This window comes from Neovison vison, chromosome 2, assembly GCF_020171115.1.
Source record: "Neovison vison isolate M4711 chromosome 2, ASM_NN_V1, whole genome shotgun sequence".
In the NCBI taxonomy this organism is placed as follows: Eukaryota; Metazoa; Chordata; class Mammalia; order Carnivora; family Mustelidae; genus Neogale; species Neogale vison.
In genome coordinates this window covers 7983603-8010260 of record NC_058092.1, presented here as the reverse complement: position 1 = coordinate 8010260, position 26658 = coordinate 7983603, and the positions used below count along the sequence as shown (strand labels likewise).

The following is a 26658-nucleotide window of genomic DNA, read 5'->3' as shown; positions in this document are numbered from 1 at the left end:
GTTTTAAATTTATATATAAAAAAGTGACGGTCTAATGGGGTGGAGGGGTGCATATATTCATCACCCCATCTGGGACTTTTTTTTTTAAGATTTTATTTATTTATTTGTCAGAGAGAGAGAGAGAGTGCACACAAGCAGGCAGAGTGGCAGGCAGAGGCAGAGAGAGAAGCAGGCTCCCCTTAGAGCAAGGAGCCTGATGTGGGACTCGATCCCAGGACTCTGGGATCATGATCCTAGCCGAAGGCAGTGGCCCAACCAACTGAGCCACCCAGGCGTCCCCCCATCTGGGACTTTTGAGAGTGAAAGAGACGTGGGACAGCTTAGTGCAAACTGTCTGTCTGTCCCTGGAAAACCAGGATATGTGGTCGATTCTGAATTGTCATCCTGCCTGAGATCACCAGCTTTGTTTGTCGTGTTTTTAGAATTTTTCATGTTATGAACGCACCTCTAGAACAGGGCTCAACCAACTAGGGCCAGATCTGGGCCACCACAGTTTCTGTACAGCCAAGTTGTACAGTTTCTGCGGAATCAAAGATTTTCAAATGGTTGGGGAGAAAAAAGATCAAAAGAAGAATAATATTTTGTGACACATGCAAATTATATGAAATTCAAATTTCAACGTCCATAGTTTCATTAAAACAGCCCCGCCCACTCATTTGCATATCATCTAAAGCTGCCACAGAGACCCTATGGTCCCAAAAGTCTAAAATATTTACTCTCTGTTTTTTTTTTTTTTTTAAAGATTATATGTTTTAATTTATTTTAGAGAGAGTGTAGGTGAGAGGGGGGTGATGAGCAGACGGGAAGGGAGAGAGAATCTGAAGTAGACACATGCTGAGCTCAGAGCCTGATGTGGGGCTCGATCCCACAACCCTGAGATCATGACCTGAGCTGAAATCAAGAGTCAGATGCTCAACTGACTGAGCCACCGAGGTATCCCATACTATCTGGCCTTTTATTTTTTATTTATTTCTTTCTTTTTAAAAAGATTGTATTTATTTCTCTGAGAGAGAGAGGGAGCGAGCCCAAGCCAGGGGGAGAGGCAGAGGCAGAGGGAGAAGCAGACTCCCCGTGGAGCAGGGAGACTGACCTGGGGCTCCATCCCAGAACTCTGAAATCATGACCTGAGCTGACAGCAGACATTTACTGATTGTGTCACCTTCCGGCACCCCACTATCTGGCCTTTTATAAAAAGGTGTGCTGAGCTGTGCTCTGGGTGACCTCTTCTTTTTTTAAATAATTTTTTATTTTATTTTATTTTTTTAAAGATTTTATTTATTTGACAGAGCTCACAAATAGGCCGAGAGGCAGGCAGAGGTGGGGGAAGCAGGCTCCCTGCAGAGCAGAGAGCCCGATGTGGGGCTCGATCCCAGGACCTCGAGACCATGACCTGAGCCAAAGGCAGAGGCCCAACCCACTGAGCCACCCAGGCGCCCCTTAAATAATTTTTTTAAAAGATTATTTATTTATTTGAGAGAGTGTGTGTTTGCGGTGGCAGGGGGGTGGCGGGAGGAGGGGCAGAGGGAGACGGAGAGGGAGAGAGAGAATCTCAAGCAGAATCCACAGGAGGGCAGACCCTGAGGCAGGGCTTGATCTCACCACCCCAGGCTCCTGACCTGAACCAAGCATCAATCGTCCGACATTCAACCGACTGCACCACCCAGGCACCCCTGGGCGACCGCATCTGACTACTGTGATGTTCTATTGTGTGACTCCCTCGTTTTAACGGCTCATTCCCCTGCAAATGTTCAGCTTGCCCCTGGTTTACCTGTCATGAAGCAGAGGAAGGACCTCTCTGAGCCACATCGTAGTGAGACAGCTGGCTCAGGCAGCGGAAACACACTTGACTTTCCTTCCTTCTGTGTGGTCACCATTTCCGAGATTTCCCCCCCCTTTTTTTTTTCCCACTATTTGAACATTCCATCCGGCAGGTGCTGAGAGCTTTCCTCTCCATGTACCATTCGCAAACGCATCATTTATTCAACAAATATTGATCGAGCACTTGACTTATAGAGAGGTCGATTATCCTGGGCACGGGGGGACACAACCAATGAGCAGAGAAAAGTCCTTGCCCGCTGGGAGCTTCCGGGGGGAGGTGCTGTGTTCATGGAACCCTTGTTGGACTCGGGTGTCCTTCCCAGTACCTGGTGTCAGCAGCGGTTGGAACCCTCACAACGATCCTGCGAAGTAGGTAATGTCATCCCCGTTTGCCAGAGAAGACCGGCTCTGGAAGGCAGGGGTGTGTGTGCGTGTGTGCGTGTGTGCGTGTGTGCGTGTGTGCGTGTGTGCGTGTGTGTGTGTGTGTGTGTGCTCCACCCCAGACCCGTTGTGGCTTCTGGATTCTCAGCATCTCGATCTCTCCTGCCTGTCTGGCGTGTTGCCGCCACTCGACCCTCTCTTCTCCACCTTCTTAATTTTTGCCATTTTGATGAGTGTAAAATGCTCTCTCCTGATGTGGTTGTAATTTGCATTTCTCCGATCTCTAATGATTTTGAGTATTTCTAGAATCTGGGCTCTTGACTCTTAATTTGCTTCTTGAACTCTAACTAGCCCATTTTCCAAACAAGGGGGAATAAAGAAGTTTTCGCAGAGAAAATCACATTTAGGAGTCACTGCTGGGTTATAAGATGTCTTCATTCCCTGCGCGGCCTCTCTGGGAAGGCACCGGATGCCCATTAAAATCAGAGTCTAAGTCATCTCAGAGAAAGGGAAGTCATACCATACAGGTGGGCTCTGGAGCCTGACTGATCAGGGCTTGAATCCTAGCTGGGCAACCTCAGGCAAGTGTTTTACCTTCTCTGAGCCCATCTTTCTAATGTCTGTCTCACCGGGTTTCTTTACCTTTTGTGTGTTTTACATGGTGATTGAAGAAGCCTATGGACCCCTTCTCTAAATAACGTTTTGAGAAGCATGTTATAAGGTGCCTGGGTGGCTCAGTTGTTAAGCTTCTGCCTCTGGCTCAGGTCATGATCCCAGGGTCCTGGGATCGAGTCTCACATCGGGCTCCCTGCTCAGTAAGGAGCCTGTTTCTCCCTCTCCCTGACGCTCCCTCTGCTTGTGTTCCTTCTCTCATTGTCTCTCTGTCAAATAAATAAATAAAATCTTAAAAAAAAAAAAAGAAGTTAGTGGAAATTTTTTCCCCCATCCAAATTCAAGGACCCCCAGATTCTATTCAGGCCTTGGAGTGGACCCTAGGTCAGGATCCCCAGATGAGATGCTCTGAGTCCTAGAACTGGGTCTGGCTCTAGAGGCACACCAGAGCCAGGCTCCCCTCTCGGAGGCAAGGAGAGTCAAAGATTTGCATTCTGTTCCAGAGGGACAAGGAACTGGTCCCTAGAATCGATTAAATCGCTCCTCACAGAGCAAAGAAGAAAGTCATGTTTCTATATCACAACTAGTTGACTATTCATTTCTTGGTTCCCAGCCTGTGTGTGTTTTATAATTGACTCACTGGGGAGTTTTTCAGCAGGCCTGATCATCGTTTGGTTAAATGTTGGTTTCCACATCTATAAAGTGGTCATGATGGTGCCAGATCTCACCGAGACGGGCATGTTTAAAATGCCTTGGAAGCTTGGCAATGGGAGTTAAGTCTATTTTATTAATCCTTGACCTCTAAATATCAAAAGAAATCCGTCAGTGGGTCAGTGGTTTCTGCTTTTTGGAAAAACCGGCTCAGTCGGTAGAAGAGCCCTCAGTTTAAAAAGGATTTCGCAATTTCTCATTTGCAAGAGAGGGAGGGTGTTCAAATAAAACCACAGTGAAGCCGCCAGAGCCTTGGGATCAGCCAGCTCCTGGGGCTTCCAATCTGTGGAGCAAAGGCAGTTTTGAAAGTGTGATTTTTTTCCCCCTGAATAGAAAGAGGAAATTTGAGCCCAGCTGAAAGATCGGAGTGAAACTGTGTCCTCCAAGAATATCCAAGACTGGAGCCCTTCCTGTGTGTTTGTGTGGGTCAGGGTGCGTGTGAAGCCCTAGTGTCCAGGTGTGCGGAAGGGTGTGTGGAGGGGGGTGTGTATAGGAGGAATGGGGTTTAGGTTGTCAAAATTGGCAAGAAAATCTGCTTTTCAATTCCCATCTCTTCTTCTCTTTTTAAAGCTTCCACAAGCCCTCAGGGGTGGTCCCCTGTAATATCTCCCAGCCAGTTGTGTACTTGGCCTTGGCATTCCTGAGTGGGGCCTGCTGGGCCTTCCAGTCCCTGGGAAGGTTTAAGCCGCTGTGGGTTCTGCCCTTGTTTGCTTCTGCTGAATGTCGTCTGTGCGTGGACAGACCCCGCCAGCACCCAGGCTCCACACAGCGCGCTGGGTCCCGACTCCCAACCCCGCGTCTGCTCAGGAGGCTCTTGATAAGTCCGCAGCAACGTGGGATTCAGGAATCGTGGTGAACAGAGAGCTGCGTTAAAAGGAGAGAGAATCCAACACGGATGGAGCAGCAGATCAACAATCCAAGTGGAATCTAGGTAGCAGGGATACGGATGAGGGTTCATTGGACACATTGACTTTTCTGTATGCTAAAAATTAGCATAAGGAGGGGCGCCTGGGTGGCTCAGTGGGTTAAGCCTCTGCCTTCGGCTCAGGTCATGATCTCAGGGTCCTGGGAATCAAGCCCTGCATCGGGCTCTCTGCTCAGCGGGGAGCCTGCTTCCCCCTCTCTTCCTTCTGCCTCTCTGCCTACTTGTGATCTCTGTCTGTCAAATGAATAAATAAAATCTTAAAAAAAAATAGCATAAGGAAATTCTGGGTAAGGGAAGAGATCCAATTAAAAAAAAAAATGTATTATCCCAAGCGCCCCCTCCCCCCCAGTTTTGATGTAGCCGGGATGACGTTCTTCTGGCTCATTTGAAAAAGGAGCTCCAGGTGCCTTGCTGGCTCAGTCTGTAGAGCATATGATGCTTGATCTCAGGGTTGTGAGTTCAAAGGACTGTAACCAAGGACCACAGACCAGGCGGCCTAAACCACAGAAATTTATGGTCTCACAGTCTAGAGGCTGGAAGTCCAAGATCAAGGTGTCTGCAGGGTACATTTCCTCTGAGGCCCGTCTCCTGGGTTTGTGAATGGTTGTCTTCTCCGTGTCCTTACAGCTTCCCTTGGCATGTGTTTGGATCCTAACTCCTCTTATAAGGACACCGGTCAGACTAGCTCAGGACCCAATTACCTCCATAAAGTCCAGGATGGGTCTCCCAGCTTCTGGTCTGGTTCCTCTTCCCAGTCTTATTGGGAGCTTGGCTTTGTGGGACTAAAACACCACACGCTTAAAAATATCCCCCAAGAAGATGCAGGCACACACATTGTTAGTCCTGGAAAGCTGCGAGAACGCTCACTCCGTGGAGTCTTGCCACGTGCAGGGAGGGTCGGGTGGGGGAGCAGGGGGCAGACTGCACAAGGCAGGCCTGGAACGCTGGAGGGGCCACGTACGTGCAGGAGACACGTGTCTCCTGGATGGACGGTGGGAGCCGGCTCTCAGCTGCTTTCCTGACCTCTTCCCTCACCCCTTCCAAGCCATTCTCAACCCAGCAGCCACAGTGACCCTTCAAAAACCTCAAGTCTGTTCATTTCCCTCCTGCGTTCGTGATGTCTCTCACCACGGCTGCTTCATTCAGAAATTCTCCATTCATTCTCCCAGAAACCCTCCAAGCCTCAGCTGGCTGGTGTGGCTGCTCTCAGCAACCTCCACCAGGAGGGTCTCCGGGGAGGTTTTTGGGAAGTTGGGTTAAGAGAACATGACTGTTCCTCAAGTTAACCTTGGCTTTTGAGCTTCTTTTTCTGGCCCAGACACAGACCACCGGGTCAAGACATGCTCCCTTAAAACGGGGCACTTTGGTATATTAAAATTGTAAAGCTGAAGGAGTTTGAGAACATGGCAAGTACAGGTGGCCCTTCCATCTTCCCTAAAGCAGGTCACAGAAACTTCCTGGGAGAAGGGACCTCTTCCTAGACTTGGAGGAAAGGAGCGTCCTTATCCCCAGGACTGAGGGACACTGGGAGGGATCCAAGCAACGGGCCTTGCCCGGTCTCCCCCAGTTCACTACCCTGCGCGTGCACCCCTTTGCCCTGTCATATCTGTCCACTCTTCATCAAACTAGCATGAAAACAGTCAGGTTTAACCATTTTTTCAGGTCTCCATTTTTTTTTAAGATTTTATTTATTTATCTGACAGAGAGAGATCACAAGTAGGCAAAGAGGCAGGCAGAGTTAGAGAGGGGGAAGCAGGCTCCCTGCTGAGCAGAGAGCCCGATGCAGGGCTCGATCCCAGGACCCTGGGATCATGACCTGAGCCGAAGACAGAGGCTTAACCCACTGAGCCACCCAGGGGCCCCCAGGTCTCTATTTCTTTAGGAAGGCTCCCACAGCTCATAAACTCATATTAAATTAATGTTGGTGTTTATCTCCTATAATCTGTCTTTGTCGGGTTGATTTGTAGACCCTAGTGTTGCCAGGGACCCTAAGAAGTGGAGGAACTTTTTCTCTTCCCTACAGAACTTTCTCCTTCAAGCTGAGGGAGGGGCCTTGCCTTTCTAGGGCGTCTGTCTCTTGTCAGCCTCCTGGGCATCTGTTCTTCCTTGGAGTTCCCAGGGCTGAAGCAGCTAATCTCACGAGAGTAGGGGACCACTGGGGGGGGCTGCTGAGAGATGGTGGTATTCACCTGTGCTTTCTGGCACCACAGTGCCCCTTGAGACCTGCGCTGGAGGGGAAGGAAAGAGGCTGGCCTTTCCTTTGTGCTCTTGGTTCTGCTTCTAGATACATTTGTCCAGGGCAGGAGAGAGCAGCCAAGCTCAAGGATGTGGGGGTCCCCAGCAGCTGTCTGCTAAGGGTCCCTTACCTAAGCCATCCAGAAAGGCCTTACCTGGTCACTGTGGAGTTGGGAGAACACCGTGGAGCTCTGCACCTCCCCACACACTTTGGAGCTGAGACCAGATATTTTCCATTGGAAGCCTGAAACCTCACATCTCCGTGGTGTTAAAAAAACAAAAATCATCCTCTTAAATCTGAAGGTCAAATTGACTTCATGCGGCGGTTCGTGAATCTGCAACACCCATCTGGCGAATGGAAGGGAGCGCCATGGAACGGAAGGAATGGAAAAGCTTGTAAGGCCAAGAGGGAACAGAAAAGAGGAAATCATTAGCAGGGAACGCACTTAGGCAAGGCCCACCTCTTGAGGGGAACGGAGGGTCTGCGGGTCATTTCCGAGGGCTGGCCAGGAAACTCCGGGCTGGCTGGTTGAAGGTCGCCCTTCTGAGGGAGGTTGTGCCTGGAGTCAGGGGAGGTGTTACGTCTTGCTTTGCTGCTACGGGGCGTCACGCAAATGGCTCTACCTGGGGTCTGTGGTCTCCTTTCTCATAGTGGGAAGGGGGGGCCCAAATGTGTGAGGCTGGGTCTGGGGCTGCCTTGAGGGGCGGGCTTTCTTGGGGCACCTGCTTCCCAGATCTCGAGTTCTCCAGAACACAGAGGAAACCAGAACCCTCTTTGTGTTTCTTGGAGGGGTTCTGAAGACAAATGAGGGTTCAAGCTGACCAAAAGATGCTTGATTTCAAGAGGTTTCAATGATGGGGTTGTGGTCATGGGTTACTGAATGGCGAGGGTACATTCTTCTTTGCATCAGAACTACTGCCTGTCCTCTCCAGTGGACAGCCACTTTTAAGCAAGACTTGGAATGGCTCCTTCCAGGGACTCGGGAGGGAGGCCTCCAAAGACTTGAATGTCAACAATATCTGTCTCCCACCGTTGGGGGGGGCAGGGGAAGTTCAGAGGTAGCCTGCGTGCGGTCCCCTTCCTTCCTTCCCACCCCTCAAGGATGCCCAACAAGGGGGTTCAGCTTTGGGATGGAGTGTGGTCCCTACCCTAAGGCTGGGATGGGCAACTTGATGGGGCTGCCTCAGCTGGGTTGCAGAAGCGAGGGGGCAAAACCCCAAACCCACATCTTTCTCCCAACCACTTGTCAATCTTCACCAGGGTCAGAAGCTCCAGGAGGAGTTTTGGAGAAGCTACAGAAGGAGGGGTGGGCTTCTGCCACTTCGCCCATGTCCCTGGCCTCTTGCAAGGTCGGATTTTATGCAGCTTTCCTTAATGTGAAGCCAGAGGTGGGAATTTCCCCGCGAGGATGGTGCTATATGTCAGGGACAGCCTCTTCTCCTTCCCTGGTTTATTTCTCTGCTCCAGTTTCAGATTTACTCGCCCTCTGAGGACCTTGCTTCAAGCTGGTCCTCGGCTGGAGCTTCAGTTGCTCCAACCAGGTCTTTGTTTTGTGAATTAATCAAATAGTAATAGCACTTCCCCCAGCATCCTCAGGCCAGCCAGCAGAATGGCCTGGTGGTGGGGGGAGCCCACCTTCTAGAAGAGGGGCTCCACACTTTTGAGTTCAATGAATGACATTAGGCTGCCGGAAGCCTAGCCTTTGGCTCCTCTAGCTCAGATTCCAGCCCGGGGACATGCCCCTGTCTTTTTTTGCCAACCCACTCTTGGCAGTTGGCCTGGCCCTGTCCCACCCAAGTACTGAAGGGCCTGATGATAGCAGCCTCACATAGAACTGGGGTGACCTTTCCTGCCCTTTTGAATGTAACTTTTTAAAAAAGTTTTTATTTATTTGACAGACAGAGATCACAAGTAGGCAGACAGTCAGGCAGAGAGAGAGGAAAGGAAGCAGTCTCCCTGCTGAGCAGAGAGCCTGATGTGGGGCTCGATCCCAGGACCCTGGGATCATGACCTGAGCTGAAGGCAGAGGCTTTAACCCATTGAGCCACCCAGGCACCCCTTGAATGTAACTTTTTTTTTTTTTTAAGATTTTATTTATTTATTTGTCAGAGAGAGAGAGAAAGAGAAAGGCAGGCAGAGGGAGAAGCAGCCCTCCCCACTGAGCAGGGAGCCCAATGTGGGACTCGATCCCAGGGCTCTGGGATCATGACTGAGCCTAAGGCAGGTGCTTAATGGACTGAGCCTTCCAGACATCCCTGAATTTAACTTTTTTAATTAACTTTTTTTTTTTAAACGGAAGTCTAACGTTCACACAGGAAAACACAGATTTTGTGAAAGGAGAAAGTTTTTCAAAGGGTATCAGCACGACTTTCCTGCACATATAGAATGAAAGTGTTTCAGGGATTTTATTGGCCTCATTCTCTAATGAGGGAGCCGGTACCATGTTACCGTGGGGGTGGCAGGCAGCCAGGAACGCTGGAACGGAGCAGCTTTGTAGATACAACATTGGTCGATGTCCAGAGGTCTGTAGCCAACTGCAACTCTGCTAGACACCATACGTATTTTTTGGGACAAGAGTCATTTGCATTATTTCCAAAGCTCAACAATGTAGAGAGTTGTCTTTTTTTTTAAACAACTGAGTTGTAAAATAGCTCAGATGATGAAAAGTGCATAGACTAAAACAATCCTGAAGGGGGCGCTAGACAACACCCAGTTTTCTGCTGAAGAAACCGTGCACTTGAGGGTTCCACTCCTAAGAATTTCACATTTTTTCTCTACAGCTCTGTGGTTGCTGAATTCATTTCATTGTACAATTCAATTGAACATTTTTGTACAATTGCACAAGTTCTGTACAATTTTGTGCAATTGTACAATTCATTGTACATTTTATTGAACAATTCAAGTCACTGCTCTGAGGACCACCGCCCAGGACAAGAAATAGAAGATCCGCTCCTTGGAGGCCCTTCTTGGGTTCTTCCCAACCGTTCATTACTCTTGCCTTCCTCCCCGAAGGTCGCCACTGTCCAGACTTCCAAACCCAAGGGCTGGTTTTGTCTATTCTGGAACTCCTGCTACATGGAACCAGTGAGTGCGTATGCTTCTGTGTTGGGTTCCTTTCACCCAGCAAAGTGTTTCGGAGGCTCATCTGTGGTGCCCCCCTACATCTGTCTCAGCTCACAGGAACCCACTGGGTGAAGGGACCCTACGCTCCAAAGCTGATGAGCATTTGAACGGTTCCCAGTTTTGGGAAAATGCCGTGGCGAACGCTCTCGTCCACGTGTTCAAGCGCCCATGTGTTTGCGTTTCTGTTGGAGCAGAATCGGTTGCTGCAGGTCAGAGGATGGACACAGGTCAGGGTAGGCAGGTTCGACCAGGTTCCGTGGTTGAAGCCATGTGATTCCCATCAGGAGGAAGGAGATTTCTCCCTGCTCCTACCCTCCGATTTCTGCCACTGTTGTCCATCCCTCTTTCCAGTTTCTGGCTCCGAGACTGCTTCCTGAACTCCCTAAAAGAAATTTCTTCCCGAGAAGTTCAGACTCTTGTCTACAGTCCTTTTGCAATAGCTACTTTCTTAGTGGCCAAAAAAGATTCTTTGACAACGTAAGAGAGATCCTATTCCTGGCTCGCTCAGAATTCTCTAGGGTTTCCCTTCATTCTGAATGAAGGCTCAGTCTGGGCTCTGTGGCTCTGGTCCCTTCCTGGTCTTCCCGCCTGGTGCCCACCATTCGGCTCCTGGCATTGGCTCCAGTCCCGCTGAGCTTTCCTTAAACACACACAAGTCGTTCCCTGCCCCACAATCTTCACACCCACTGTTCCCTGTTCCCTGCGCTGGGGGCAGCCCCTCCCCAAATCTCTGCCTGGAAATTCTTGGCACACCATCTCGACTCACCTGTCATTTCCCAGCAATGTTTGCTACCTGACAAGAAAAATTGGAATAAACAACAGCCAAAAAAAAAAAAAAAAAAAAAGGCTATTGCATGCGTCCAGTGGAAAACTGCATTTTTATAGGACACTTTTGCTGCTGTCTCACTCCTCGGATCCCATTGCCTCGGAGCTATTTTATGGTGTTATAAGTTGTAGATATCCCACGGCAATGTGAATGATTCTCGTCTCTGGACAGGCAAAATAAATTGCATCGGGGCGGTTCAGTGGACTTCCACCCCCTTCTGCGGAATAAGGAAGAAGCCAGTTTTGAATCTATTTGCAAATTCATTTTAACATTCCTCATCTAGAAATGTATCTGTTCTTTGATTTCTCCTTTGAACTGGTTGTAGCATCTGCCTGGTCCCCTCATTAATAATGTGTTAAATAAAGTCTTTAACATGGGTTCTTTTTTTTTTTTTTTTTTTTGATCTGCATGGGAGTCACGATGTTCCCTTTTTTGAAAATTATCTTTTAACCCTGACCTTGCGCAGACCAAACCCTTCACGTCTCATTGCTGTTTTACTTCCTTCAGACCTGGACCATCATCTGAGAGGATTTTGTTCGTTTATTTCTTGACTCATTTTTCTAGGGGAGGTGACCCCGCCTTGGTCACTGCCCGGGGTGGGTGTTCCAAATAAACCTCAAGGTCTGAATGAAGGTAGGAGGGTCCACAGCGGCCGTAGACCATGGCTCACTCGTTCCCCGGCCGCTTCTCACCTGTAGGGCTGTCTGTCTGTCTTGTTTGTGTTCGACCCATGTTGTTCCCACAGATCTTCCCTTTTGGGCTAAACAAGGCCAGGCCAAGCCCTGCACTTGACGTCTCTGACGGGTAAATAAATCATGTGTTTAGAGCTTGCATCGGGCTTTGGACATTTCCCCACAGAGCGTTCTGCTGAGTAACCTGGGGAGACTGGGTAACTTTGTGAGTGAGTGAAAAAGCCCTCAGCAGAAGCACGGATTTCAGTCTCCTCCTCCTGACAAGGAACCGGGGTTCCCTGAGGTCAAGTGCTGGGGGTCAACTGCCAGAAAGAGGGTTGGAGCCCGGATCCTGACGCAGAGTTTAGCAGTGCTGGTATAATCAAATCCCGCACAGGGAACATGGGATGCTCCAGGGCTGCTTCTAGAATTTTGTGTCCCCAAGCTCATTCTTAGGACAGCATGACGTTTAGGGGAGGGAACTGAGGTCCAGAGGAGCGGGGGATGAGTCCCGGTTCCCACGGCAGTGAGGGGGAGAGCCAGGACCTCAGCCCAGGCAGATCTCCGGAGTCTCTGCATGTGGCCACCAAACCACCTAGAAGATTCTAGGAGGAGGAACATGTACCTGTTGGACACACATGCCAGGCCAGGCCCCGAACTAAGGGTTTCACGTGCACGGTCTCATTTCATTTCCTTGCTACCCAGCGGGGGAGGTGCTGGTGTCGTCCTGAAAGGTTCCAGAGTCCCCAGGACCACCCTTGCTTTTGACACCAACTTCAAAATTCAGGGGTCCTAGAGACCTCGCTTAGTTTCTGCCATTCACAAAAAGGACTCAGAGAATCCAGAAAAGTCACCATACTCCCTGTTAAGGCTCATTACAACCAAAGGATACAGATTAAGATCAGCCAAAGAAAGAGGGGCACAGGGCCGAATCTGGGAGACATGCGGGTCCCAGCTTCTGCTTGTCCTTCTCCCGGGGAAGTGAGCAAACAGTGCTAACTTCTAGCAACAATGTGTGACATAGATGCAGAGAATCGCCAACCAGAGAGGCTTACTCGGTGTCCAGAGTTTTGACTAGAGGTCAGTCACGTGGCCATGGCTGACCACCTTCCTGGCTGGCCTTCATCTCTAGCCCTCCAAAGGTTGAGATGACATGACATAAGTCGCGCCGTTAGGCCATCTGGTGTGGCCCAAGGCCTCCAGGGAAATAAAGATACTTATCAGGAGAAATATTTTCCAAGGGCCTAGAATGTGCCTCCTGGGAGCTAGGGGCTCAAGGGCCAACCTTTTCCATAGGCAAGGTTAGTTCTTTACTGGACATGCCTCCATTTTGCAGAAGAGGAAGTAGAGTCTGGGAGATGCTTAAGGACTTGCCTGGACCATGTAGCTAGATCTAGAGTCTGACTCCTGGCATCCCAGCTCTAGGAGCCCGTGCATCTCATATTCTTCCTGGCAGCTCTAATGTCTCTGTTGAGAGAGACATTAACCCAGGAGATGAGATGTTTTTCCAACTGCCCTTCTCTCCAGTTGTCGGAGAAGTCTAGAGTACACTGAGTTTAAGGTCTCTATCAACTCTGTACCATTAAGGAGGCATGGGTAGGGACCTGTTTGGGAATCTGTCACAGCCAACAAGATTCTAGTGGCTTGGCAAGTGTGGCCAAGATATCACACTTGATATTGTTGCTGCGGTCTGGTTACAGGAAACTGCAGCACACTTGCGGTGAAAACACATATTTAACATGTCTTTATCAGGGATCCATGGACGCCAGGCCCAGGGCAAGGTGTTGGGGGTGCGATGGGGAGTGAGTGAGACATAGCTGTGTCTTTCCATGGAGCTCATTGGTTATGTGTTTTGGGAAGAAGGGAAACAAAAGAAATCCCCCCAAAATTCCTTCCAGCATTCCTCTTTTCTTGGGCATGTTAGGATCCAGGCATAGCCATTTCCTGGTCCAATATTTACTGAGCAGCTACTGAGTCCCAGGCACAGGTCAATGGAAGAGGCTTGGAGAGGAGTATGGACAGATAGATGTGGTTCCTGCCCTCCTCGAGCTCATCCTCACTTGAGTGGGAGACAAACTCTCTGCACTTCTCTGACCTCAAGTGGGAGAAATACACAGAAATCTTTGTAAGCCACCGGATAACAGAGCTCCCAACAGTGATGTGAGCCAGGAAGGAAATAAACACAAGGCCAGGGTAGAGAATAGATGGAGGTAGTCAGGGAGGGTACTCCATGAGGACGACCCTGAAGTTGAGACCCACTGCATGAAGAAGAACCAGCCATGTGAAGAATGAGGAACAGTGTTTAGGCAGGGGGAACAGCATGTGTGGAGGCCCCGAAGTAGAAAAAAGACCAGCTTGGCCAGAATGTGGTGATGGAAGGTTCAGAGAGGTGGGCAGGGCCATGGGGGACGTGCAAGTGTTTGGATTTTTCCAAGGGCAGTGGGAGAGCTGTTGAAGCATCCTCAGAAGGGACTGGCATGATCTCACATTTTCAAGATTCTTCTTGGATGCCATCTGGAGGCTGGATTGGGATGGGGTGAGCAGAGGTTGGAGTGGGAGTTCCACCAGGACACCGTGTACTGCTTCTTTCCTCTAGTCTGTACATGGGCTGTGCCTGCTACCTAGAGTCCTCAGCTGCACTGTGAAGCTCCAGGATGCTCTGGCCTGCTCCCACCCGACTTCTGTGAGTCAAGTGACCAATAAGCACATTCCTACTCACACCTACTCATATCTTTTAAACTGCACTAGGGCTATCCTACATCTGTGCTGTGCAGATTCCGCTCAGAATCCCCTTCCCCGCCACCAACTCTCCCAGACAATGGGAGGCTGTGTCTACAGTGATGATCCTGCGGCCCGCCAGAGGGCAGACTGGCCTCCCATCCCAGCAGAGGAACATTACGATGGGTACAATGTGGATTCAGGGTCACGTGTGTTCTAACATTTATTTGATTTCTGACACTCTAATTTGTTTGACTATGTGATGAGCCGGAAAGTGATAGTAGGGATGCTTGGGCATCTGGTCCTACTGCTCTGTGACCATAGAGAAGTCCTTTTATCTCTCTGGGTGACAGTAATTGCCAACATAAGAGCCGTCAGCTTTAGGTACCACTTTCTGGGATAACCACCTTGTAAAGACCATAGTGTATCCTCACTCAACTCTCACATCCACTTTACGACGTCCAGTCATCACCATCACCACCACCATCGTCACTGTTGTCACCACCACCCCCCCACCATCATCGTCACCACGACCATCACCTCCACCATCATCACTTCCATCATCACTATCATCATCACCACCGTCATCCATATCGTCACCATCACCACCATCACTACCCCCACCCCCACCATCATTGTCACCACGACCATCACCTCCACCATCATCACTTCCATCATCACTATCATCATCACCACCGTCATCCGTATCGTCACTATCACCACCATTACCACCCCCACCCCCACCATCATCGTCACCACGACCATCACCTCCACCATCATCACTTCCATCATCACCACCGTCATCCATATCGTCACCATCACCACCATCACTACCCCCACCCCCACCATCATTGTCACCACGACCATCACCTCCACCATCACTTCCATCATCACTATCATCATCACCACCGTCATCCATATCGTCACCATCACCACCATTACCACCCCCACCCCCACCATCATCGTCACCACGACCATCACCTCCACCATCATCACTTCCATCATCACTATCATCATCACCACCATCATCCGTATCGTCATCACCCCCACCATCACCACCATCACCCCCACCATCATTGTCACCACGACCATCACCTCCACCATCATCACTATCGTCATCTGTATCGTCACCATCACCACCACCATCACCATCATCACCACTATCATCATTATTGTCACCGCCACCATCACTACCACCATGATCACCACCATCACCATCACCATCATCATCATCACCCTCTTTTTTGGGGGGGGAGTAAGGGCAAAGGGGGAGGGAGAGAGAATCTCAAGCAGACTCCACACTGGGCACAGAGCCCAATGTGGGCTTGATCTGATGACTGAGCCCAACGTGGGGCTTGATCTGATGACTGATCAAGCCAAAATCAAAAGTCCGATACTCACCAAGCCACACAGGCGTCCCAGTCATCGCTGTCATTGCCACCATCACCTCCACCATCATCATCGCCACCTTTGCCATCATCACCATCATCACCATCATTGTCATCATACAACCAAATCACAGGAAGAAACTGTAACTGAGCCACCAGTACACACATACGCATATACACACAGAACAGAGGTATTCACACCCAGGTGCTCTGGCTTCAGTGTTCCAGTCTCACCATTAAGTCACATCTCTCCTTGTCTCCCCCTGTAAAACCTAATGGTTGGATTTAATGACCTTCAGGACATCCCTATGTAAAGTGTGAGCCCTGAGACCCGTCACCTGGGAGCATCATCGTCTCCTGGGAGCTTGTTCGAGTCGCTGAATCTCAGGCCCTACCTTGATTCTACTGAATCAGAATCTCTCTTTTAAAAAGACCCCCAGGTGATTTGTAGGCACACTGAGGTTTGAGAAGTCCCACCCTAAGACAATTGTCCTCTAATAATCTATGAACTGTGACCTCTGCATGGAATAACGTGTCCCTTCAGGGTTGAGAATATGACTCCTACGTGTCCCTTCCTATCCATTCCATTAAAGTAAGGCTGGGAGGAGAAATTCTTCCTTCATTCTCAGACGTGTCTTCTCATTCCACAGATAAGGTCAAGTGCTTTTCCCCTGTGGATTTCCCTGGAGCCATGTGGAGAGTTTGATGACATGGCTGAGCAGAATTCTGCCCTTTCCAGGTAGGGAACAGCTGTTGGCTTGGTAGGCCTTCACTCGGGGAGAGATGCCTGTCTGTATACCTCACCCCAGGGCCTTTGTACTGCCTTTCCCCTGACTGCAATGCTCCTCCCCCATTTCTCACTGCTGGTGTGTTTCTGTCTCTCACATCTCTGCTCAAAGGCCATCTTCCCAAGAAGCCTCTTGACTCTCCATCTAACGCAGTCCCCGCCCACCCCAGTCACAACCTCAGCCCACTGGCTTCTTAGCACTCGCTGCTCCTTACAATGACCTTCTAGATCCTTTGTCGTCTGTGCTCCCCCCACAGAGGAGAGCACCATGAGGGCAAGCCCCACATGTTCCTGGTTTACTGCTGTATCTCCAGAGCCAAGAACTCTGTCTGGTACTTAGTAGACACTCAATAAACATTTGGTGAATGAACGAGCATCCTGAAACCCTAGAAGAAATGCCCATCCTTCAAAATCTAAATCACCCGGAAAAGTAAACGATGTGGGGCTATAGGGCTGCCTTTGACACACCTGAGGCGGGAAGCCATCCCGGGCTTGGTGAGGGGACTGCTTCCCTGACGCGGCAGAAAATGGGCCTTTCAGGTGTGGATTTGCCAACCGAAGTAGGAAAGGGGGTGGGTACCGCAGGTCATTCTGGAATCTTCTGGATGGAACAAGAGTAGAGAGTTGTGCAAATTGCCCCCTTCCCTCTGTGTCCTCCAGTGTGGGCACTGCAGAACAGGCCCTAGAAATTCCTCTTTTGCACAGAAAGAGAGATTGGGGAGAAGGTCTTTCCATCTCTCTCAGACGCTAGGAAAATCTCTCAGGGCCCCCTTGCGGATTACTAAGGACATCCTTAAAGCACTTTCGGGGACCGGTGGAGCCTAAATCTGTCCTGGGAGCATCAGCTGCCCCATAGCCAGCCAACCCGCGAAGCCTCGGGAGTGGCAATTCTCTCTTAAAAGGCCCCTTTTCGGGGAGAAATGCTGTGGATACATTAAGCTGTCGCCTGTTCTTTGGAGAGCCATTATTAATGGAAAACAATAGATTAATAGTTTTAAAACGCTTGTTCAATAAGTAATTTTTATGGCTCTGGATAGAGCCCATTAAACATTTCTGTGTGTTATTATAAAGAAGTTTTAAGCGTAAAATCATAAAGTCAATAATCAGAGAATTAGTCACAGCGGCCAGCCACAGGCCATTAGTTTTAGGCGCTGTCAGAGACACCTGTGGCTTTCGCCGAAGAGTTTTCTTCCGAAGGCAGCGCCAGCCAGGGCCAGGTGGAGACGGAGACATGACAGTGCCTGGTGCCTTCCGTAAACTTGAGGGGACAGCAAGCAGGTGTGAGCAGCGGGACGCCAGGCAAATATTTACAAAGTGCAAACGTGAATGCAAAACTAAAACGATCCAGGTCAATTTGCACATCCAGGCTTAGACACTTTATTTCCCCAGTGATCTTCCTCCTCCCAGAGCCTACCCCTGCCAGAGGCACGGCCTTGATCTCTTGCTAAACATAGAGGTGGAAGCTGCGTGCTTTTAAAAGGAGCGCATGTCACCAGAGAAACCCCCCTACAAAGTCTTCTGGGGCCGGTTTCTGAAATAGCGTATTCATCTCCCACCACGGAGTCAAGGATTTGAGAGTGAAACGGTGAGCTTTTAAAAAGTGACTTGAAAACAAAATCATGACAAAAGCAATACAAGGTAATTACAGAAACTAGAGAAAATCCAAAGGAGACGATAAAGATCTCTCTGCCCGAGCTCTCCCTCTTTCTACTTCCCTCATTCAACAAATATTTATTGTGAGCCCTCTACATGCCAAACGCTGCTCTCGATGCTAGGGATAGAGTGATGAACCAAACCAACACTCCTGGTCCATGGAGCCACATTTGGGTGTGGGGAGACAAGCACCAAGCATAATAGGTAAGTCAGTTAAGCTCATCAGGGTTCCAGAAAAAGGAAGCAGTGATTGTAGACTAAAGGCAAGAAGAGGGGAGACCTCGTTGAGAAGGTGACCTTTGCACAGAGACTTGAGGGAGGTGGGGGAGTGAGCCACCCACCTCTTCTCACTAAGAGAAGACAGCTCCAGGCAGAAGATTTGGTCAGTGCAAAGGCCCTGAGGCAGGCCTGTGCCTGGCCTGCTTGAGAAAGAGCTGGGAGGCCAGTGGGGAGCAGGAGGGAGGGAGGGAAGTGGAAATGGAGTTCAGGGAAGCAAGGGGCAAATCATGTGGGCCTTCTGGGACTTTGGCTTTTCCTCAGAGTGAGAAATGGGGAGGTTTGAGCAGAGGCCATGATATGATCTGACCTAGTGTGGACCAGGATCCGAATGGCTGCTGTGTGAGGTACAGACAATCAGGGGCTCGACAAGTAAAGGAAGGCAGGGGCAGAAATGCAGGCCAGGGACCAGAGCAGGGAGAAGGGGTGGGATTCTAGCTCTATTTTGGAGGTAGACTGGATAGGATTTCCTGCTGGTGTTCACCTTTTCAGCCTTATCCTATGACTGCTAATTTTCTTCACTCCAGATAGGGAGCTTCTAGGTTTATATCTGGGTATCTGAGGTTTCTGACCTTGTAGAGAAGTAGCCTCTGGGGGTGGCTAGGACTGCTGGGTGCGTTAACCCAGCTCAGAGGCTGCCTCCTTCAGGCAGTCTTCCTGATAGTTGACCACCTCTGTGCGTTGAACCTGCTTTTCTCGGTGCACCTGTCACCCAGATGAGTAATGTAGCTGCTCACCCAGCTGTCTCTGGCTGGACCTGGAGTGTCTTTGGTGGGGTGGGGGACGGTGGGACCTACCCACAGTGTTTGCCTTTGGGTTTGGTACCCAGTAGGCGCTTGATAAGTGCTTAATAACGTGAATAAAGGGCACCGCCAGATTCGCAGAGGCTGACTGATAGAGCTGAGGGAGCGTAAGCCCCAGGGCGCCTCACTAGCTCTGGTCCCTTCTGTGCTCACAAGACCTCATGACTCTGTCACCTTGGCAGAACACATTTTTGTATTCTTTCTCCTAAAGGAAATTCCCCCAAATTGCACAAGCTTCAAGAGCTGCACGGCCTTGACCCGGCCCAGGGAAGGTACAGAGAGGTGAGTTTTGGGGGCTAGGGTCTGAGGGCTGGGCTGATGCCAGTTAGCTGTGTTGCCAACTCACCTTCCAGGGCTGGAGGATGAGGAGTCGCCCTGATGTGCAGCTGTTGAAGGCCTGGGGGCGGGTCGTAGCTCCCAGGTTCTCTAACTGCTTTAATCCTTCGGCCTGGCCCCTGAGAAGGGGCGACCTGCCCCCCAGGCCCCTCATACTTTCCTCTTCTCCTCATAACCATTTTTCCTCTCCTTCCTTTTTTTGTCCTCCCGTCCCTGACCAAGCCCAGAGTTTCCCGCAAGGGGGCCATGGTCACCGGGTCGGGGATGGGGAGGCACCCAGAAATCACAGGCAGTAACCTATGCCTTCTCTTTCTCTTCCTTTCTTTGGTCACCTCCTCGGTGACATCCCCCTAACTTCCCACCGCACCTTGTTACCATGTTGGCTTAGTCCCTGACCTACTCTGACCCTCACCTGCCTCATCTGTGAAATGGGTATAGGACAGCCTACTTTGGGAGTCATTTGTAGCAGTCGAAGAAGACAAGGGCTGAACCAACATTTGTCATCTCTCAAGGGATGTTCAAGCATAATCTCTTGTTCTCTGTGCCCAGATCTGAACTTCCTGAAATCTTCAAAAGTCCCCAGCCCTGAGGCCTTCCTGGTAGGGATGGCTCTGTAGGAACCCAGACACCAGCCCCAGGCTCCCCCGCCCCACAGCCCTGGTCTCACTGCCCAGCCCTCCTGCAAGAGGCCCGCCCAGCTTCCAGTCCGTTGATGTTAACCATACTTGCTGGGAATAGCCACCGACTTCTAATTGTGGCTTATTAACTGCGTTTTTCTCTTCCAGTCGCGCACATGAATTTTGCCCTGCTTCCAGAAAGCAAATTACAGGTTGGAAATGAGAATATTTCAGACAGGGGTGGAAAGGTTCGAGCAGCGTGTGTGCTGCACAATGAAGGGTCTAGGGATAATGTCCAGGCTGGGCCAGGCCAGGGTCGGCTGGGCCCACGTCTGTTCAGGTAAGAGGCTCAGAGGGCCCAGAGGGACGTGTGATGTTGCGGGGGGAGACATCCCAGACTGGGCTTCTCTCCAAAGGCGGAGGCTCCTGGGCCTTGAGACATGGCGGGCCAGAGAGGTAGCATCTGGAGTGCCGCGTGGCCTTGCTCCCCCACAGATATTTGTGGGGACTGACTGGTGCCCACCTGGTTGGTCGGAGCGACTTGGGGGGGGGGACGGGGGTTGAGAGCGGGCGTGTGAATGACACGGGGCCCAGCGGGAGCGCTGGGGTGCCCACTGTTGCTGCAACACGATGTCCTTGTGTTCCCCCTCCCTAGACTGAACAAAAAATGGCGAGTTCGGATGCTCCTTCTTGAGCCTGGGAATGTCAAGGAATTGTAGACTTCGCGCCATAAAAGGGCGGCAGGTGCATTCGGGTGCCCTGTCTCCATGTCAGAGACCGGGACTTGGAGGTTCCTGCCCAGGTGAGCTCCTTCATTGCCTGGCAGGCTCCTTGCCCTCGGGTTCCTCTCGAGTCCCGTGGGAGCCTCTGCGAGCCCGGCAGGATGTGGATGGCCGGTGGCTACAGATGCCAATGCCGCCGGGGCCAAACCCGACCCAGAAATGCCAGACCGAGGAGACAGTCAAGAATTTTACTTCTGTCTTTATTTAGCGAATACTTTCGCGGCACCTGTGCTAGGCCAGGACCTGTTCTAACCGCTTTGCAGATATTAACTCATTTCATCCTCAGAGCGATCCTAGGCAATTGTCCCAGTTCTACAGATTCTAGAGAACGGAGCCGAGAGATGTGGAAGCGCACAGTGACCTGGGCCGGGAACCAGGCACCGCCCTCCCCCTACCCTCCGCGCCAACCCAGCCCTGTCCGGCCAGACGGGCTACCTTTTCACGAGAAACTGAACATCTGTAATTGTATGGGAAATCCTCTAATTTTAAAAAGTTGATTTTAATGTTGCAAACATGAAGTGACTAAAAAAAGAAAGAAAGACAGAAAGAAAGAAACTATGCTGGATTTGGCCTGGGGTGTGCAACCACCTGCCTGGGAGTAAGGGAAGATCAGACTGGGGAAGGAAAGTTGAGGGAAGGGAAAGGAGGGAAGAGGAGAGAGGAATGGAAGGAGGAGTTGGGAGAGAGAAGGCCACCTGTGACTCTTGTCGATCATTTAATGAGCATTTATGTAGCACCTACTATATGCTTCAATACTCTATGCTTCAACTGTATGCCAGAAACTGTGTTGCTAGTAGGGTAACAGATTCCAATGAGTCGTGGACCCTTGCCCCAGGAAGAGCTTATTGCTGTCTAAATTTTAACAAGAGCGCTGTGGCAGGAGGAACCCCACTTCTGGGAGCGTCCCCAGGATAGGAAACTTGAGCTCCTTGAGTTTGGAACCCCGGGTGGATGGACAGACAGTTTGGATATTCTGCTGCTTCCCAATGTTAAGGAGCAGGGGCTGAATGGGCACAGCTTTCCCTGCTCACTGTCCTGCTGTCGGTCCTCCTAGGAATCGCTGTGCTCTACCCCTGAGCCCCAAGCATTGGCCCCAGGCAATGACCTTCCACGCTTCTGGCTGGTCACTTCTCCCCCTGCGCTGGGCCTGTAATTCTGGGAGTTACCGCCAGGGGGACGGTGTGGCCAGTGTCACGCAACAACGGCTGAGTTACAAGAAAAGCAGGACCTGCTCCTGGCCCGGGCACCTGCTTTGTTTCCCACGACCTGCCTCAGAGGCTGGGATGCCCGGCATCCTTCACCCAGTGAAGTGTGGGAGTGCACGGAGACCCCGCATCCCAGAACACGGACACAGAGTGGCGGGCAGCAGGCATAAGACAGGTCTCCACTGCCCTGGCCTCCCCTCCCCACCACCCCTCTCCCCCACCTGAGACCTCATCGAATTGACTGATTCATTCCTGGTGACTTCTGCAGCCGCTGCTTCTGTGCCTGCACCTTGAACTTGCATTAAGTTTTAATTAAAGCCGTTTCACCGGCCTTGCCCTTGGCTAAATGCAGCTGTGGGCGCAGGGCACAGAGATATTTAATACTATGCCTCTCCCCGCTGAAGGCGCAGGGTGCCCAAGGGTGTACCCGGGCCGTGCCCGCTAGCAGCCATCCGCGCTCTTGCTTAAGTGTGCCCACAGGCCCCGAGCGGGAGGCCGGCAATAACTATTCATTGCCCTGGGTTAAGTGTGCCCAGGGGCTCCCGTAAACTCAATGCAGTGATTAGCGATTGCTCCCAGTGAAGGCTGCCCGAGGTCCTGCGGAATGTCCTCGGCCCTAAATATAGCCTCTGCGTGGGGCCTTAAAGGGCACGGAGCTGATCGCTACTTCCCTTCCTTGTTGAAGCAGAATGGGTTCCCTCCTTAAAGCCCAGCCTCCGGGGGCTTCCCTGCCTTATTCCAGGAATGTGGGAACAGCAGGACGGCTCTGGTGGGGGCCAGCGGAAATGGCGAATGGTCTCACCCTCTCACCACCCCTCGGGCATGCTCCCCAAGTGGAGGTGGCATCTGCAAAGACAGGGAAACTGAGGGGCTCACGGGGTGCCCTGAGCCTGCCTCCCGTGGGGCCCTAGGGTCAAGGGGGTGGTAGCAGGGCTGGGGCCCCCAGTAGGCTGAGCTGGCTAGGTCTCCTTCTGCCTGCTTTCTTCCTTCTGCCGCTGGGAGCCCCTGTCTGTCCTTCGTCTGGAGCAGTAGGGGGTGGTCTGGGGAGGGTGTCACTGAGGTGAGTCGGTCCCCGGAGCCTCATCTCCCTGTCTTGTTCCAGCTCAGGGGTCGGTCAGGGGATCTCCCAGGGTGTGTGACTCCCTCCCTGCCCAGGTCTGAAGCACATACAAGGGGGGCGGAGAAAGGAGTTAGCAGTGGGAGAACAATGGGTGGCGGATGAGGACGTGACTGCGGCAGGAGCTCCAGAACCTTCCTTCCCTGCCCACGCTGGCACCTTCATCACCACCTGTGAAATGGGGAGAAGGGTGCCCCCCTATGAGGTGGTGGCGGGGCTCGTGGGCTGCATGGGGACCAGCCATCGTGGTCGACCGGGGAATACCCTCGTGTGGGATCTTGAAAGTCCCACAGCAGGGGAACCTGGGATGGGAGGAAACTGGGATGGAGGTCCCCCGAAGTACGGTGCCACGGGTGTGCTTGCGTGGCCCACGGCCGCCCTCTTTCCACCCAGGATTGCTGGATCTGAGAAGGAAGGAGAAGGGGCGAGGGGGGAAAGCAAGGCAGGAGGGCCTGGGAGACACCCCTGATGGCAAGTGGGTCCCGGAGCGCGTCTGTGCCTCGCACACCCGCTCTTGGCCCGCCAGCTGTGCCCGGGACCCCAGCTGCCCCCTTGGCCGGCCCCAGGGCGGCAGCTGAGGCAACGACATTTCTCTGGGTCTGTTGACACTTGAGTCCCAGAACATAAATGATTTTCTTGTCTTAATGAGCAAACAACCCAGCCGGCACCGCTCTCTCTCGCCGGCCTCCTGCTGGGGTAATTGCCAGCGCTTATGCGCTCCGGCAGAAATGTTTACTCACTCACCTTTGCTCACCGCTTGCCAGGAGTTTGTTGCTTCCTCTTTGTTCTGCAGTCTCCCTGACACTACCCCTGGGAAGTGCCACTGGCCAGGTATGTGGGGCAGGAGCAACTTTCTGGAAGGTTCTGCTGGCCCGGTGCTCAGGGACACCCCGAGGCAGAAGGTTCTGACTTCTGTTCTCCTTTGGAGAGGGGCTGGTGGACGGATGGTGCCAGCTCTTCTGGGCTTGTGTCTTGGCAGCCAAAGCTGGAAGCTTCCCCTGGTGCCCTCCAGGCAGAGGCCTGAGGCCATCCGAGGAAAGCTGGGGGGAGGGGGTCCCGGCTTTGGGCAGAGGCCGGGAAGGAGAGCCCTCTGAGGTCCCTCCAGTGCTATGATTCTCCGAAAAGCTTCCAGGGCCAGGGAGGGCCATCCCACTGCAAGACTGCTAGTTTCTTCGGCTGAGTGGTCTGTCCCCACTGCCCTGGGACTGGTCCCGGGTCTGTTCTCAGCAGCCGCTGGAAGGAGCCGGGCCCCTTCGAATATTTGAAGTTAGCTAGCTTTCCCTTCCTCAAATCTCCTGAATACCTCCTGCCAGTCCTTCTAGGATAGGGTCTGGGGACTCCCTCCTGTCCCACTCCCTCCGTCCAGACACCCACCTAGATTCAAGTCTCCCATGGCCGATGTCCACTAAAGTGTTGCCGAGGGAGCCGAGAACGGGACCCCAGGTGTGCCTGGCCAGACGGAATCCGGGCTTCCTGGTGGGCATGGCCCGCTGGGGTGACCACACACTCATTCTCTCACCCATGTGCCACCCAGCGAGGGGCCTACTGTGTGCCAAGCCCTCCCATGAGGCATCCGCTCCCCGCAAAGGTCCAGTTGCCTTCCTCCCCGAGTCGCCTGCTGCCCTGTCTCTTGTTCCTGCCTGTCCCCTCCTTGGCCCCATCACCCTCCCGAGTGTCCCCTCAGTGGACCTTGTCCTGGACCTCCTAGTGTCCACATCTCCTTGGTCAGACCCTTGATGAGTAGGTCCTGTTTCTTCAGACCCCAAGGCCACTGTAGGCTTCAGGGGGAGCTGAAGGTCCTCTGAAAGATGCTGGCCTGATGGGCTTCTGGGGGGGCATCAGTACGTCCCCCATTATGAGCCAAAATCTGCTTCAGAGGCGGGAGACCGGTGGGGGGCAGCAGTCCTGCCCAGCCTGGGGGTCGGGGGGTCTTGTGGCTGAGCCCACTGTTGGAGCCGCTGTTGGGGGCAGCTACGAGACCCCAAAGAACAGTTGGCTGCCCCCTCCCCACCCCCGTCCCAGGGCCAATTGAAATGTCCAGCTGGGAAGCCGGGCAGATTTAGGCAGGCGGCTTCGAAAATTGGGCTCCATTAGCGTGAAGTGCTCCGCATGGCAGATGAGGGGCTCCTGCAATCACGGATTCAGCCCGCCCTGATCATGGTGGCAGGAGCATAATTACCATCTCTTTAAATAGCCCAAAGTTGCCGTGTAAGAGAAGACGGCTCACATGACATTTGCTCGGAGCTCGACTCCTGCTAAAAATATCTGGGCTAAATAATATTTCCTGATGGCATTGGAGCGGCAGCCCCTGTCCCTGGCTCTGTGACACCTGGGGGTTTAGGCCAGAGGCTGGTCTGGAAGTGAGCGGGGGCCCGTGTGGAGGGAGTCTGTTTCTGGAAGGAGCGGTCCAACCGGGTTGGACCCCTAAGTCCACCCTTTCTGGCTTCATCTCTCTCTCTCCCGTCCCATCCCTTCTCGGTTCCTCCCTCTTCTGGGCACCGTCCCCCCAAGGCCCTCTCCCAAGTCCCAACCTTGACCACGTATCCCTGAATTGCTTGGGACAGAGAGACCCCGGCTGTCCTGGAGGGTGTGAGTGTGCATGGGGTCTGGGTTAGGGGTGGCCTATGGACGCAGAGCGGAATCATCTACTAGAGACTTCCAAACCCGGAGTCTTTATACTCTGGGGCGGTCCCGAGATGGCTCCGGGAGGGTCTGAGAAAAACGATGGGAGAGGGTGTGCAGCCTCCGGCAGGTCCTCTGGGGCTCCGTGATCCACCAGTTTGGGACCCCAATCCAGACCCTGTAGGTAACAGCTACTTTGTTGAGCCCGGGGAAAAATATGGAAAGGTCTAGAATCTGGAAAAGCACTTCCTACCTCTGGGAAGTTTAGATTCTAAGGAACTGTGTGTGCAAAGCTGAGTGGACCGGAGGCTTCCTTCCGAGTGGCTGGGTCAGAGAGGGCCAAGGCTTTGCGTGTGACAGAATTTTATCCTGGACCAAGTTTCACGACGGGGCTCTGGTGATTCTAAGGCACTAGGGATGGCCCCGCCAAGCCCCCAAACATCTCTTTCCTGGCTCATGATGCCTGAAACCGCTTATGGGAGGCAGGTGCTTGCATTTAAGCCACTGCAGAGCTGGCTTAAAACGCCCCCACAAGAAGGCTGACACAGGAAATTCTTGCTAAAGTGTAAACAATTGATACGAGCTTTGTTTCTTAAGAGCAGCTTTGGTGAGGACCGGGCCCCAGGCTGGGTCACTCAGAGCTAAAGACCGTCTCGGTAGAGGTATTTCTGCAGCTTCTGGGGGGCGGTCCGGCTCCTGGCATCTGCTTCCTGATGGGCCTTCACAGATGGCAGGGTCCCCTGGATGTTTGGGGATGGCCTTTTTCTTCCTCCAGGCAGCGACACCAAGCATCAAGAAATCTCATGTCACCGATCAGGAAGTGTGCTGTGCTGGCCGTGGCCATGGCCTCTGGCTGAGGTCCTGGCTCTACCCTTTTGTCCCCATACCTGCAAAGTGTCTGTTTTTCTTTTTTACTTTTTTTCTTTTCTTTTCTTTTTTCTTTTTTTTCAAGTAGGCTCCACACCCAGTGTGGAACCCAATGCCGGACTTGAACTCACGACCCTGAGATCAAGTCCTGAGCCGAGATCAAGAGTCCGATGCTTAACATGCT

At 52.0% G+C, this 26658-nt stretch overlaps 1 long non-coding RNA gene across 1 annotated transcript; it reads left to right on the top strand.

Annotated features, from left to right (window-relative positions):
* Positions 1-2081: 2081 nt before the first annotated feature.
* LOC122898573 lies at positions 2082-10038 on the top strand. The gene is made up of 3 exons (XR_006383008.1): positions 2082-2191; positions 4093-4453; positions 9464-10038. It is a non-coding gene; the product is annotated as an uncharacterized LOC122898573 (long non-coding RNA).
* Positions 10039-26658: the final 16620 nt, after the last annotated feature.